This window comes from Ranitomeya imitator, chromosome 3 (assembly GCF_032444005.1).
Source record: "Ranitomeya imitator isolate aRanImi1 chromosome 3, aRanImi1.pri, whole genome shotgun sequence".
Classification (NCBI taxonomy): Eukaryota; Metazoa; Chordata; class Amphibia; order Anura; family Dendrobatidae; genus Ranitomeya; species Ranitomeya imitator.
This window is the reverse complement of record NC_091284.1, coordinates 764,566,111-764,582,099: the sequence shown is the minus strand read 5'-3', so window position 1 is coordinate 764,582,099 and position 15,989 is coordinate 764,566,111. Positions and strand designations below refer to the sequence as shown.

At 47.8% G+C, this 15,989-nt stretch overlaps 1 protein-coding gene across 4 annotated transcripts in view; it reads right to left on the bottom strand.

The window, feature by feature from the left end:
• Positions 1-889, bottom strand: part of SLC46A3 (solute carrier family 46 member 3) — a 57,372-nt gene extending 56,483 nt beyond the window's left edge. Inside the window, exons 1-2 of one of the 4 annotated variants that reach the window (XM_069759020.1) lie at positions 752-884; positions 87-173 (exon numbers count right to left, since the gene is read on the bottom strand). The gene's annotated coding sequence lies outside the window, so the exon portion shown is untranslated. Of the gene's footprint in view, positions 1-86; positions 174-751 lie in introns of all 4 variants that reach the window. The other 3 variants (XM_069759021.1, XM_069759022.1, XM_069759019.1) reach the window with 3 other exon arrangements.
• Between the last annotated feature and the right edge of the window lie 15,100 nt (positions 890-15,989).

Sequence of the window (15,989 nt, the reverse complement as noted above, 5' to 3'; positions counted from 1 at the left end):
GTTTAAAACACGACAAAGCAAAAAGTGACAAAAAAAATGCAAGTTACCGAATTTAGCTAAAAATGCTGCAAACAGCAAAATCTCACCTAATACTCACTGTAGGAACGTTGCCTGAAGCGATACCCTATTCTTGTGACCACTGCAGACAATCAGAAGTGACGCTGGCACGTGATCTGCAGCAATAAAGTGAAAAAAGACCAATAGGGAGCATGAAAGCCACAGATGACCCACACAGGCATTTTAAAGGGGAGTTATTTAGATTAAGGAACTTCCTTTAAATTTTTCTCTCGGTCACCCCTTTAGGCTGCCGTCACACTAGCAGTATTTGGTCAGTATTTTACCTCAGTATTTGTAGCCAAAACCAGGAGTGGAACAAATAGAGGAAAGTATAATAGAAACATCTGCACCACTTCTGTATTTATCACCCACTCCTGGTTTTGTCTTACAAACACTGATGTAAAATACTGATCAAATACTGACCGTGTGACCACAGCCTTAAAGTGTAGTTGATAGCCCTGTTCCTACAGATACCAGCCCGAGCTGTGCTGCAGACCCCAGGCGGTCACTGTCACCCCCCAACCACTTCTCAGCTATCTTCTTTCACTTTCTGTCAGTTTCCTTCCTCTGATCATTTCCACCCTGTAGTAAGTGACTCCTCAGACAGCACGGACACACTGCGGTACCGCTTGTGACATCGCACACATGTGAATGCATAGGTCGCCCGGCTGACCGATAACGCGGCCGGTAATACCTGTATGGGGATCCCAGCGCCGCATTGAGCAGAGGCCGGTCCGGGTCCTGCAGCCGCCGCCAGCACCGACCACACTGACTGACTGACTGAGCCGCTGTCACGCAACCTGACTGTTGTTGTCCCGCGGGTCCCCGCCCCTCGCCTGTGCTCATTGGTCCCTGGTAATCCCCGCCCACTCAGCTCAGCAGGAGCTGCGTGCTGATTGGTGGCGAGCAGTGTCACTCTAAGTAATGACGCGGCGTGTCCTAATTTCGAGGGGTAATAACTAGCTACAGAGGCCCCTATAGTGAGGGCACTGAGGGCAGAGATGGGGAGTCACGGGTGACACGGCCGCTCTGAGGTGACGGCTGCAGGAATCTTAGGGTCTGTGCACACATTGCAATTTTGATCCCGTTTTTTTCAGCGCAGTTTTAGCTCAAAATCTGAAGTATTTCCTTGTGCCAGCAGAGTGACGGAGAGTCCTGAAGCCTAATGCACACAGTACTTATTTCCTTGAAGCGTTGTCAGGTTTTGCAGCATATTTCGCCCATACAAATAATAATAATAATAATAATAATTTTATTTATATAGCGCCAACATATTCCGCAGCGCTTTACAAATTATAGAGGGGACTTGTACAGACAATAGACATTACAGCATAACAGAGATACAGTTCAAAACAGATACCAGGAGGAGTGAGGGCCCTGCTCGCAAGCTTACAAACTATGAGGAAAAGGGGAGACACGAGAGGTGGATGGTAACAATTGCTTTAGTTATTCGGACCAGCTATAGTGTAAGGCTCAGGTGTTCATGTAAAGCTGCATGAACCAGTTAACTGCCTAAGTATGTAGCAGTACAGACACAGAGGGCTAATACTGCATAAAGTGTATGAGAACATGATGCGAGGAACCTTTTTTTTTTTTTTTTTTTTTTTTTTCATTATAAATAGGCCACACAGGGATCGTTAGGTTAATGCATTGAGGCGGTAGGCCAGTCTGAACAAATGAGTTTTTAGGGCACGCTTAAAACTGTGGGGATTGGGGATTAATCGTACAAATGAAGGGGAATAACTTGTAGCAGAAACGTAAAAAACGCAACAAAAATGTATTTTACTGCGCTTGTCCACATCTCAGCAGGATTTGCAGGAGGAGTTGTCGGAGGGGCAGGAGGAGTTGTCGGAGGGGCGGGGGAAGTAGGAGGGGCAGTGAGGGACATTCAGCAGACGCCCGAGACTGCAGGGTGCAGACCCAAATCCGTATTATCCGCTAGATCAAAAAATTCGGGGTCTGTACCCGATACAGATATTTTAACAGGATGTCTGCTTCGCTCTTTGGGTACCTAATAAAGTTTGATGAAAAGCTGCAGTGTAGCCAATCAACAATCTTTTAGGCTGTGGGCACCGATTGGCCGGTGCACCATGTGACCCAGCCTGTATATAAGTGCTGGATCATAAGTGCCGCCACCATTCTGCTCTAATTAGTGCAAGGACAGGATGCATCTGGAGTGTAGGACAGAATTAGATTGCGCCCACTCTGTCAAAAAGCCACTGTTTACTCTTCACCCCCTCCTGTGGGAGTACTGTGCCAAAAATCCTCTGTGTACTCTGCCCCTCTCGCCTGTGGGAGTACTGTGCCAAAAATCCTCTGTGTACTCTGCCCCTCTCGCCTGTGGGAGTACTGTGCCAAAAATCCTCTGTGTACTCTGCCCCTCTCGCCTGTGGGAGTACTGTGCCAAAAATCCTCTGTGTACTCTGCCCCTCTCGCCTGTGGGAGTACTGTGCCAAAAATCCTCTGTGTACTCTGCCCCTCTCGCCTGTGGGAGTACTGTGCCAAAAATCCTCTGTGTACTCTGCCCCTCTCGCCTGTGGGAGTACAGTGCCTTTAAGCCTCTGTGTGTACTCTACTCTTCCACCTGTGGGAGTAAAGTACGTTTAACCCTCTGTATGTACTCTGCACTCCTCCCTATGGGAGTACTGTTCCAAAAAGCCTTTGTACTCTGCACCCCCCTCCTGTGTGAGTACTGTGCCAAAAATCCTCTGTGTACTTTGCTCCCCGCCTGTGGGAGTGTAATAGAGTGCAGGGTAGAGTATGTCACCACAGAACAGACAGACCAACTGTTGAGGGGAATTTATTAACAGGAGTAAGATTCTCCTCGCAGGGAGTAAACAGGGGGTTAATAGAGATAAAGCAAACAGTAAACAGCTAAGCTGAATCGCAAACGGTTAACGAATGTTCTGGTAACTTATCAGTCCAGGGAGGTCCTGACTTGAGGGTCCTTATTCCAACGTGGATACAGTCACCAGCAGTGCTTGAAGATCCCGAAGTCTCTTCTCTGTCTCCTAGGAACTGGAGACTCCGGGATTAAGCCTCTGCAGAATTTTCTTCTAAGGCTGTGTGCACATGTTGCAGATTTCCTGCAGAACTGCAGCTTTTTTTTCCGTGCAGAAACACTGCAAATCTGCAAGTGATTTACAGTACAATGTAAATCAATGGCAAAACAAAAATGCTGTGCTAATGGTGCGGAAAAATCTGCACAGAAAACGCAGCAGATTCAAAAAAGGAGCATGTCAATTATTTTGTGCAGTTCTGCTGTGTATCTGCACCCATTCCATAATAGAAATCTGCAGGGGTAAAAAAAAGGAAGAAATCTGCACAAAAATCTGCAACGTGTGCACAGACCAAAAAAAGGAGCAGATTCTGACCTGCATTTTCTGCCAAGAAATTCAGAATCTGCACAGGAAATTCCACAGGCAAATCTGCAACATGTGCACATAGCCTTAAAGTGAAACTGAAATCAGGAAGTAGCACAGTCTTGGTCACTGCTGCAGGAGTCTCTGTATGTTAGCCCGGCAGTTTCTCTGTAGTAACGATGTCACACACACACTGGGCAGTTACTTATCACCCTCAGGGACCTTTGCTTGTCACTGCGGTCACCGGTCACTGTCTCTGCGCTGTCAGGGGAAGAGTCTTCTCTGATTCAGGGGGCTTCTGAGTCTACACCCTCACATACAACCTTCACTATGGTGGGTATCTCAGCCTCAGTGCCCTCACGGGGAGCACTACCTTTAGGGGAGCACGGTGCTGCAGCCTTACCTCTCTTTGGCGTGCTGCCCTCTCTCTGCTCTCCCGCTCTTTTCTGACCACACCCCTCTCTCTTCCCAGCAGTCACCTGGTCCCCTGTGTCCAGGGCAGAAAGTCTTCCCCCCAACAAACCAGCTGTCTGACTAAGTGGTTCCAGGCAAGGAGCAGGGAAAACAACCTCCTTACATTCCCCCTCTCTTAAAGCTTGCCATTCCACGGGCGAGGACTCTTCGTGCTTCTCTTTGTTCTTTCGAGGGAGTCAGATACCTGCAATCCTCGCATCTCCTTCTGCCTTTCTTCTTGCACATACTCCCAAACTAAATGGTCTAGGAGCTGTTCATCAGTCAGGTTGAGATATGCTTTCTCTGCTTCGTCAACAACTGCTGTCCTCTTCTTCTTTTTCTTCTTCTTCTTAGCCTTAGCAGGTGTTTGCGTAGGGGCTTCTTGCTCGGGTTACTCAGTCTGGGGGCTTAGTACAGGTAATTCTTCTCTATAGCTACCCCTCTCTTTGACAGGAGCATTCTTGTCCAAAGTAGAATCAGATGGATTAAGATCATGCAAGCCAGATTCTTCGTCATCTGCGCCGGGCTCTGCGGGCATCACTTCCCAGGCCTTCTCAGCCACACGCCCCGTCTCACACAGCTGTTCCATTTCCTCTGTCCGATCAGGATCTTGTGAGCTGACAGCCAGCACACTCTTCACCTCAGGGGATGATATTAGTGGTTCCTCCTTCTCATCGACGAGGACCTCGAAAACGAGCGTTGCAGGAGCACTTGGCACTTTCTCTCCTTCTTCAGGAACTCGTGCTGGGCAAGGTAGTAAAGCACTTCGGTGGTCTTCTCGAGTGGACGTCCCTTTCTTCCCTCCGGGCTGAGTCTCACAGACAAAACCTTCAGACCCAGGCTGGAGTTCCACCAGGCTCGCCTTCACGCGTTGGGACAGCGCAGTCATTCCTCCGGAGATGCTTGACACCTTCTCCTCCTCTCCTGGGCGTCCGACATTGTGGTACTGTCTTGCCTTAGGTGGAACTCTTCTCTTCCTGCCGTACCATTCTCTCCAGGGGCGATGTTCCCTCCAGTTAGCAGGACCCTCAGAGGGGTGTGCGGATCTCTGCCACCGCTCTTCTCGGGTAGGGCAATTTCTGGACATGTGTCCCACCCTTCTGCACGACCAGCACTCACGTCTGCGTCTGTCTGGAGGGTGCTTCAGTCTGGATCGTCGACCTTGGCGGGGGACATCTCTCATCTGCGGTTGCTCTTCACCCCAGGATACGGAGTTACACTCTGGGGTCACCACTGAAGCCTTGTTCATGCTGCGCACCTCTCCTCTATCTCTTTCGGGCGGCTTCCGCACGTTACCTCGGGGTATGCCGCTGGTCCCCAAAACGGCAGTAAGGGCTTTCCCCAGACTCTCAATCTCCTCCCAGATTCTTCTTATCTTCAGCTGGGAATCTCGGGTCCACATCGTCTCCTCTTCATTTTGACTGGGTGCTCAGCAGTTGTAGCATGTAGGCAGTTTTCTTCTCCGAGCGGCACTAGTCTCACTTTGGGGGCTGGTCTCCCTTTCTCGCACCGGAGGGCTGCACTCTGCAGCAGGGGACTTCTTATATTCAGCTACTTCCTCACTGACTCGCTTAACCTTCTTCTTCAAGTCTTCTACCCATTGAGGGGCTGTTACCTCCCCGCTCCATACCTTTCCCACTGGCACTACCACCCCTTGCTCTTGCTCGCGCGTGCATGCCTCACTCCCGACCTCAGAGAAAGTCATATCTAGCTTTACGCGCATGCGCTCTCGCAGGACCTGTTTCACCAACACATCTCGCAAGCCTGTCACCAGTTGGTCTCGCAGCACAACGTCAATTGACCCCGCACCTATGCTGTCCTTCCGTATAATGGCGGTATGAAGCTCCTGCAGTGCGTTTATATATTGCGTCACAGTCTCCCCCTCTCTTTGTACCCGGCGAAACAGTCACATGCGCAGCTCCCCTACATCAGTGGGGTCCCCAATGGTCTCCTCAAGTATACGTAATACTTTGTCCAGGGTGTCTCTCGCCTGGGGAGGGTCTGAGCATAACAGAGCCCGTGCATCCCCCTCTAGGGCCATCACAGCTATTTCCGCCTGCAGAGCTGGCATCATAGGATGCATCCGCATCATCCCTCGGATGCGCTCTGTCCAACCCCTCAACATGACATCGCTCCCGGAGAATTTTGGCAGGTTAACCAACATGGCTCCCAGGGAGATGCTAGACCTGGGGCCTCCTCCAACTGCTTGGTCTGCCCTTTCCACGCTACCGTGTGAGATCCTGCCGACTACGCCAAGTGTAATAGAGTGCAGGTTAGAGTATGTCACCACGGAACAGACAGACCAACTGTTGAGAGGAATTTATTAACAAGAGTAAGATTCTCCTCGCAGGGAGTAAACAGGGGGTTAATAGAGATAAAGCAAACAGTAAACAGCTAAGCGGAATCGCAAATGGTTAACGAATGTTCTGGTAACTTATCAATCCAGGGAGGTCCTGACTTGAGAGTCCTTATTCCAACGTGGATACAGTCACCAGCAGTGCTTGAAGATCCTGAAGTCTCTTCTCTGTCTCCTAGGAACTGGAGACTCCGGGGTTAAGCCTCTTCAGAATTTTCTTCTAAAAGTGAAACTGAAATCAGGAAGTAGCACAGTCTTGGTCACTGCTGCAGGAGTCTCTGTATGTTAGCCCGGCAGTTTCTCTGTAGTAAAGATGTCACACACACGCTGGGCAGTTACTTATCACACTCAGGGATCTTTGCTTGTCACTGCGGTCACCGGTCACTGTCTCTGCGCTGTCAGGGGAAGAGTCTTCTCTGATTCAAGGGGCTTTCAAGTCTACACCCTCACATAAAGCCTTCACTATGGTGGGTATCTCAGCCTCAGTGCCCTCACGGGGAGCACTACTTTTAGGGGAGCATGGCGCTGCAGCCTGCCCTCTCTTTGGCGCGCTGCCCTCTCTCTGCTCTCCCGCTCTTTTCTGACCACACCCCTCTCTCTTCCCAGCAGTCACCTGGTCCCCTCTGTCCAGGGAAGAAAGTCTTCCCCCCCAACAACCCAGCTGTCTGACTAAGTGGTTCCAGGTAAGGAGCAGGGAAAGCAACCTCTTTACAGGAGTACCGTGCCTTTAAGCTTCTGTGTATGCACTTCATCTGTGGGAGTACAGTGCCTTTAAGTCTCTGTGTACTCTGCACCCTTGCCTGTGGGAGTACTGTGCCTTTAGCTCTCTGTGTGTACTCTTCACCTCTACCTGTGGGAGGAGTACAATGCCTTTAAGGCTGCCGTCACACTAGCAGTATTTGGTCAGTATTTTACATCAGTATTTGTAAGCCAAAACCAGGAGTGGGTGATAAATGTAGAAGTGGTGACGTGTTTCTATTATACTTTTCCTCTATTTGTTCCACTCCTGGTTTTGGCTTATAAACACTGATGCAAAATACTGACCAAATACTGCTAATGTGACGGCAGCCTAACACTCTGTGACTCGTCACCTCAACCTGTGAAAGTACTGTGCCTTTAAGCCTCCTTGTGTACTCTTCACCTCCACCTGTGGGAGTACAGTGCTTTTAACCTTCTGTGTGTACTCTGCACTCCTCCCAGTGGGAGTACTGTTCCAACAAGCCTCTGTGTGCTCTGCAGCAGTGTCTGTTCGACTAGTGGGCCTAAAAAATAATTATACTCTTCAGCCGCCTCTTTGCCATATGTAGGCCAAATAAATAATTTTACTTTACCGCTGTGTCTATATGAGAAGTGTGCCTAAAAGATAAATCTACTCTGTCGCCATCTCTGTGCAAGAAGTGTGCAGAGAGCAAATAGGGGACGTGTACTGAGTCCACTAATGCCCAACCGCTTGTTAGGTTGGAAGATGAGTACGTGGGACGGCTAGTGCACACGGTCAGTGGACCACCGCAGCACATCTCACAAGATGACGAAACACTGTTGCCAACTGCAGCATCTTTCCGAAGAGTGCTGTACGGTAGGAGGGCAAAGGTGAGGAGTGGGTGGAAGATGATGCTGGGAATGATGAATTTCTAAACCTCACATGAAGCACATGCCATCCCAGTGACATGCTCAGTTCGTAGGAAGAGGAGGTGGCCACGCTGCCCCAGCAGCACAGCAAAAGAGGGAGCAGGGTGCCTAGGCACATTGGGCAGCCCCTAATCAGTACGTTGGCTGGTACTGTCCACTTCACTGCTGAAATCAACACACCAAAGCCAGCTCAAGCTCCCTGGCATGGAATTTCTTCAAGGAATGTGTTCACGACAAGCAACGGGTTGTTTACATGCTTCAGAGCCTGAAGCAAGGCATAAATCTTCCGAACAAGAGCACCTCCTGCATGAGAAGACATCTGAATTCCAAGTACGAGGTGCAGTGGATTACACACCTTAAAAAGCATGACAGATCTGAGCCTCCTGCTCCCTCTTCTGCCTGGATTTCGGCCTCCACTCACGATCAAAAGGGCCACCTGCCTCCCCGCAAAGAGAGGATGTGACATCACCACTTTTGTCTCCAAGCATCTCCACACCATCCCATGGAAGTGTTCATCTTTTCATTCCCCAAACCCTAAGGAGAAAAAGGTGATACCCCCTACCACCCACAGGCCATGGTTCTGAATGACCACATAGGGGGGCAATGTTGTCATCTTAGACATTGCCCACTACCAAAAAATCTGTGAATCCATCCTTACTGATTGCGAGTCTTATGAGGTTCTCTCACGGAATCCAATTAATGAATATCGTGAAGAACTCACTCAGATCTTACAGGAGGGGTTGGAGAGTGGCGTTATAGATAAAACGGAGTTTGATTTCAATCTTCCACGTCATCCTATAACAGCCACCTTCTACTGCCTCCCCAAGATTCACAAGGGCCTCAACCCGTTAAAAGGGAGGCCCATTGTATCAGGGGTAGGTAGTCTTTGTCAAAATGCAGGCATTTATCTAGATCGGGTGTTGTCACCTTTTGTGTCTGCTCTACAATCCTTTGTGAAGGACACCCCTGATCTCCTTCGTCGTTTGGAGGGCCTTACTGTTGATCTTGATGCATATCTTGCAAGTATCGATGTGGAGGCACTTTATTCCTCCATCCCTCACGATAAGGGTTTGGAGGCAGTTGCATACTTTCTCAAAATGAGGGGCCTCCAATTTGAGAAACATAACCATTTTGTTCTTGAACTGCTCCGGTTTTGTTTGACACATAACGTGTTTACATTCAACCGTAGGACCTACCACCAGCTGAGAGGGACGGCCATGGGCAGTCCCTGTGCCCCGGCCTACGCCAACCTCTTTCTCGGCTGGTGGGAGGAGACTATGATTTGGAATGATGACTCTGATGTATCTATGCGCCGTGTCCCGGGTATTTGGACACGGTACATAGATGACATTTTTTTGATTTGGACGGGCTCTAGAGGTGAATTTGAAGGTTTTGTGGATGGGCTCAACCATAATAACATTGGCCTTTTTTTCACGTCAGTAATTGAATCTTCCGCATTACCTTTTTTGGATATCCTTATCACCAAAGGTCCAAATGGTGAGTTGGTTACTTCAAATTAAAGAAAACCTACAGCGACTAATGCCCTCCTACATTGGACTAGTCATCATCCGGAACACCTCAAGAGAGGTATCCCCAAGGGGCAATACCTGAGGATTCGGAGGAATTGCTCAGATGATGCCACTTTTGAGTCTCAGGCCCAAGAACTAAGGAGAAATTTTCGAGACAGGGGTTATCCATCTAAGATCCTCACAAGGGCCTATCATGATGCTAAGAGTAAGGACAGATCCTCTTTGTTGAACCCCACTACAAGGACATCGAACAATGAGGTGGTGCGGTTCATCACTACCTTTGATAATGGTGCTAACCATGTGAGAGACATCATTGCGAAACATTGGTCCATATTAAAGATGGATTCGGATATTTCTGACTGCCTCGATGACACCCCAGCGATTACTTATGAGAAATCGCGGTCACTCAATGATAGACTGGTTCATAGCCATTTTACGATCCCTGTAAACGAAACATGGTTGAGGAGTGACATAAAGGGTTGTTTCAAATGTGGACATTGCACGGCCTGCCAGTACATTGACACAGGCACTAACTTTGTGAACAACGCGACAGGTAGAAGTTATAATATCAAGCAATTTATTAATTGCAGTACCAAAGGAGTTGTGTACAAGGTTTCTTGTTCTTGTGGAATTGAATATGTTGGGAAAACCATCAGAGAATTCAAAAGAAGAATCGGTGAGCATGTCGGAGATGTATTGCATGGTAGAGATACATCTATCTCCCGACATGTTCATCAATTACATAATGGCTCCCCTAATCATCTCAAATTCATGGCAATTGAAAAAGTGACAAAACCTACACGAGGGGGTGACTGGGACCAATTGTTATTGCAGCGAGAGGCCAAGTGGACTTTCTATTTAAACACCGTCAGTCCACATGGTCTGAATGACCAAATTAACTATAGTTGCTTTATTTGAGTTGTCCTCCTCTCTTCTCCTCTTTTTTGTCTTTCTTTTTGTTATTACACAGTTATCTATTCATCTTGTTATGCCTAAATCCTTATTATTGTCACCCATGTTCTTTATTGGATATGCATGACTAATTATTTTCATTCCATATTCTCCACAGTTCATGTCGCATGGGGTTTATCCGTGTTGTGGCAATTTTCTATAGAAAGAGTTCTTATATCATATATTGCTATATGCCGCTGCTAATTTTATTGTGGCTATTATGGCTAAGTGTTTGATTTTTATTCTTCTTTTCTATAGATACATGTGGTACTTATGATTACGCCCTTTCCATATTTGGCCGTTCGTTTTTTGTATATTTCTGTTTACTTATAGTCATCCCCTGCCGGGGTTTGGTATGCCTAATGCCCTTTATTTGTATCGACATAGTTGTATGTAGAGTTGAGCGACCTTGACCTTTTTAGAGTCGAGCCGGGTTTCGCGAAACCCGACTATCTCAAAAGTCGAGTCGAGTGGAATCGGCCGATTATCGCAAAAGTCGGGGATCGACCGAAACACGAAACCCAATGCAAGTCAATGGGGGAGCATAGTCGGCAGTGAGTAGAGGCCAGGAAAACATGTACAGAGCCCATTGTATTGGCAAAAACATCCATTCTTGCTACTGAAGCTTGTCAATCGTAACTTAGCTTATAATAATTGGAATGCATTTGAAATTGGGGGTCATTTGGCTAAAGTTGTGGGGGGTAGGGCTGGTTCAAGTAATTAGTGTGCCCAGTAAATCTGGACCACGTCACGGCAGTGGAGCAGGGAGAGGTAAGTATTTCAACTTTGCAAGTGCTGTGATCCTGAGCAAGCAGGGGGGGCCCACTTGTTGGCATTGGCACTGGCACAGGGCCCCTCAAAGTACAGCGGTGTGTTTGCACGGCGGGGGCGCCTCCCACCGGCAGCAACACTTTTGCGTACTATGAGGGGCCCTGTGCCAGTGACGTCGCCAACGAGTATTCCTCCCCCCACCTGATGAAGGAACCTGCACCTTCATCTGCACCTTCCTCTTTGTCCCCGTGTAAGGTGGTATGGTATGCGGGAAGGGGGACCTGACTTTCAGCAGGGTCACAATCTTGCAGTGTAGCGTGCACGGGGAATGTTGCATTATGGGTCAATGTACCAGCAGACTCATCTATCACTGGCTGGGCAATGGGCAGGATGAGGGGGAAACAGATATGGGCCCAAAGAATAAAGTGGGCTAAATGCAGTTCAAATTTGGTAACAGGACTAACCAGGGGGCATTGTTTTGTTCAGTGGAGGACAACTGGAATGAGAGGCTGACACAGAGAGTAGGCCCAAATCAGTAAGTATTCTAAATGCAGTTCAAAATTGGCAACAGTAGTAAACACAGCTTTGTTCACTGTAGGAGAACAGCAAGGAGTGGCAGACACAGATAGAAGGCCCCAACCCAACTAGTAGGCCTAATGCAGTGTTGTTTTCAACAACTACTAAACGAGAGCCAGAAGATCGAAGCAATGGAGAGGAAACCTAGGGAACACCTTGGAGTGGAAGACACCGTCTCTACACCCCAGACCCAACTTGTAGGCCGAATGCACTGTTGTTTTCAACAACTACTAAACAAGAGCTTTAAGATTGAAGCAATGGAGAGGAAACCTGGAGAACACCTTGGAGCGGAAGACACCGTCTCTACAACCCAGACCCAACTTGTAGGCCGCATGCAGTGTTGTTTTCAATAACTACTTAAGAAGAGCTTTAAGATTGAAGCAATGGAGAGGAAACCTGGAGAACACCTTGGAGCGGAAGACACCGTCTCTACAACCCAGACCCAACTTGTAGGCCGAATGCAGTGTTGTTTTCAACAACTACTTAAGAAGAGCTTTAAGATTGAAGCAATGGAGAGGAAACCTGGAGAACACCTTGGAGCGGAAGACACCGTCTCTACACCCCAGACCCAACTTGTAGGCCGAATGCAGTGTTGTTTTCAACAACTACTAAACAAGAGCTTTAAGATTGAAGCAATGGAGAGGAAACCTGGAGAACACCTTGGAGCGGAAGACACCGTCTCTACAACCCAGACCCAACTTGTAGGCCGAATGCAGTGTTGTTTTCAACAACTACTTAAGAAGAGCTTTAAGATTGAAGCAATGGAGAGGAAACCTGGAGAACACCTTGGAGCGGAAGACACCGTCTCTACAACCCAGACCCAACTTGTAGGCCAAATGCAGTGTTGTTTTCAACAACTACTTAAGAAGAGCTTTAAGATTGAAGCAATGGAGAGGAAACCTGGAGAACACCTTGGAGCGGAAGACACCGTCTCTACAACCCAGACCCAACTTGTAGGCCGAATACAGTGTTGTTTTCAACAACTACTTAAGAAGAGCTTTAAGATTGAAGCAATGGAGAGGAAACCTGGAGAACACCTTGGAGCGGAAGACACCGTCTCTACACCCCAGACCCAACTTGTAGGCCGAATGCAGTGTTGTTTTCAACAACTACTAAACAAGAGCTTTAAGATTGAAGCAATGGAGAGGAAACCTGGAGAACACCTTGGAGCGGAAGACACCATCTCTACAACCCAGACCCAACTTGTAGACCAAATGCAGTGTTGTTTTCAACAACTACTAAACGAGAGTCAGAAGATCGAAGCAATGGCGAGGAAACCTGGGGAACACCTTGGAGCGGCAGACACCGTTAGTAGGCCCTACCGAAGTAGTAGCCCCAATGCAGTTTTCAAATTCCTAGAGGCTGAAAACAGGACTATTGACGCTCTGCTTTTTTCAAAGGAGGACAGCTGTATTGAGTGGCGCAGACAGACACAGGTAGTAGGCCTTAAACCAAAAATGTGGCTCAATGCAGTTTAAAAAAGGTTACAGGGGTACACAGGCAGCATTGCTCTGATCACTGGAGGACAATTTCAATAGTGGACTGCAGACAGACTTTGTACGCCTACTATTAAAAAAAGGATGCTCTATGCAATTAAAAATAGGTTCCAGGGGTCCACGGGCAGCAGTGGTGTGGACAGTGGAGGAGTATTGGAAGGAGGGACCGCAGACAGGCGTAGTAGGCCTAACATAACAAAATTAGGCTGCAGGCACTTTAAAATTGGTTCCAGGGGTACACGGGCAGCAGTGGTGTGGTCAGCGGAGGACAATTTGAATTAGGGACTGCAGACAGACTTTGTAGGCTGTCCCCTGTGGACCATGCATCCAACACATTAACCCAGTGCGCCGTAATGGACACTGTTGTGAATTCTGTTGTCGGGCTCCCTCCTGTGGTCATGAATGGTACTTCGGCTGGTTCTATCCATGGAATTCCTCTGGTGGCTGTGGGTGTTTCTGAGTTTCCTTCCACAGGTGACGAGGTTAATTCGTTAGCTGGTTGCTCTATTTAATTCCACTTAGATCTTTGCTCCATGCCACCTGTCAATGATCCAGTATTGGTCTAGTTCACTCCTGGATCGTTCTTGTGACCTGTCTTCCCATCAGAAGCTAAGTTTCAGCTTGTGTTTGTTTGGTTTGCTATTTTTCTGTCCAGCTTGCTATTTAATTTGTTGTCTTGCTTGCTGGAAGCTCTGGGACGCAGAGGGAGCGCCTCCGCACTGTGAGTCGGTGCGGAGGGTCTTTTTGCGCCCTCTGCGTGGTCTTTTTGTAGGTTTTTGTGCTGACCGCAAAGCTACCTTTCCTATCCTCGGTCTGTTCAGTAAGTCGGGCCTCACTTTGCTAAATCTATTTCATCTCTGTGTTTGTATTTTCATCTTTACTCACAGTCATTATATGTGGGGGGCTGCCTTTTCCTTTGGGGAATTTCTCTGAGGCAAGGTAGGCTTTATTTTTCTATCTTCAGGGCTAGTTAGTTTCTTAGGCTGTGCCGAGTTGCATAGGGAGCGTTGGGAGCAATCCACGGCTATTTCTAGTGTGTGTGATAGGATTAGGAATTGCGGTCAGCAGAGTTTCCACGTCCCAGAGCTCGTCCTTTATTCTCAGTAATTACCAGGTCATTCCGTGTGCTCTTAACCACCAGGTCCATTATTGTCCTGACCACCAGGTCATAACAGTACAGGTGGCCCAAAGTACTAATGCATCGCAATAGAGGGATAAGAGAAGTTCTGAGACCATTTTTTTTTCTTTGCAGTGTGTTTTGTCTCTCTTTTCCCCTTTACATCTGGGTGGTTCAGAACACAGGTGTAGACATGGACATTCAAGGTCTGTCCTCTTTGATGGATAATCTCACTATAAGTGTACAAAACATTCAAGATTTTGTGGTTCAGAATCTGATGTCAGAGCCTAGGAGTCCAATTCCTGATTTGTTTTTTGGTGATAGATCTAAGTTCTTGAATTTCAAAAATAATTGTAAATTGTTTCTTGCCTTGAAACCTCGCTCCTCAGGTGACCCTGTTCAACAAGTAAAGATCATTATTTCTTTGTTACGTGGTGACCCTCAAGACTGGGTATTTTCCCTTGCGCCAGGGGATCCGGCATTGCGTGATGTTGATGCGTTTTTTCTGGCGCTTGGATTGCTTTATGACGAACCTAATTCAGTGGATCAGGCAGAGAAAATCTTGCTGGCTCTGTGTCAGGGTCAGGATGAAGCAGAGATATATTGTCAGAAGTTTAGAAAGTGGTCTGTGCTCACTCAGTGGAATGAATGTGCCCTGGCAGCAATCTTCAGAAAGGGTCTCTCTGAAGCCCTTAAGGATGTCATGGTGGGATTTCCCATGCCTGCTGGTCTGAATGAGTCTATGTCTTTGGCCATTCAGATCGATCGATGCTTGCGTGAGCGTAAAGCTGTGCACCATTTGGCGGTACTATCTGAGCATGGGCCTGAGCCTATGCAATGTGATAGGACTTTGACCAGAGCTGAACGGCAAGAACACAGACGTCAGAATGGGCTATGTTTTTACTGTGGTGATTCCACTCATGCTATCTCCGATTGTCCTAAGCGCACTAAGCGGTTCGCTAGGTCTGCCACCATTGGTACGGTACAGTCTAAATTTCTATTGTCCGTTACTCTGATTTGCTCTTTGTCATCCTATTCTGTTATGGCATTTGTGGATTCAGGCGCTGCCCTGAATTTGATGGACTTGGAGTATGCCAGGCGCTGTGGTTTTTTCTTGGAGCCCTTGCAGTATCCTATTCCATTGAGAGGAATTGATGCTACGCCTTTGGCCAAGAATAAGCCTCAGTACTGGACCCAATTGACCATGTGCATGGCTCCTGCACATCAGGAGGATATCCGCTTTCTGGTGTTGCATAATCTGCATGATGTGGTCGTTTTGGGGTTGCCATGGCTACAAGTCCATAATCCAGTATTGGACTGGAAATCTATGTCTGTGCCCAGCTGCGGTTGCCAGGGGGTACATGGTGATGTTCCATTTTTGTCTATTTCGTCTTCCACTTCTTCTGAAGTTCCAGAGTTTTTGTCGGATTATCGGGATGTATTTGATGAGCCCAAAGCCAGTGCCCTACCTCCTCATAGGGATTGCGATTGTGCAATTAATTTGATTCCTGGTAGTAAGTTTCCTAAGGGCCGATTGTTCAATTTATCTGTGCCAGAACACGCCGCTATGCGGAGTTATATAAAGGAATCCTTGGAGAAAGGCCATATTCGCCCGTCGTCATCACCGTTAGGAGCAGGGTTCTTTTTTGTGGCCAAGAAGGATGGTTCTTTGAGACCTTGTATTGATTACCG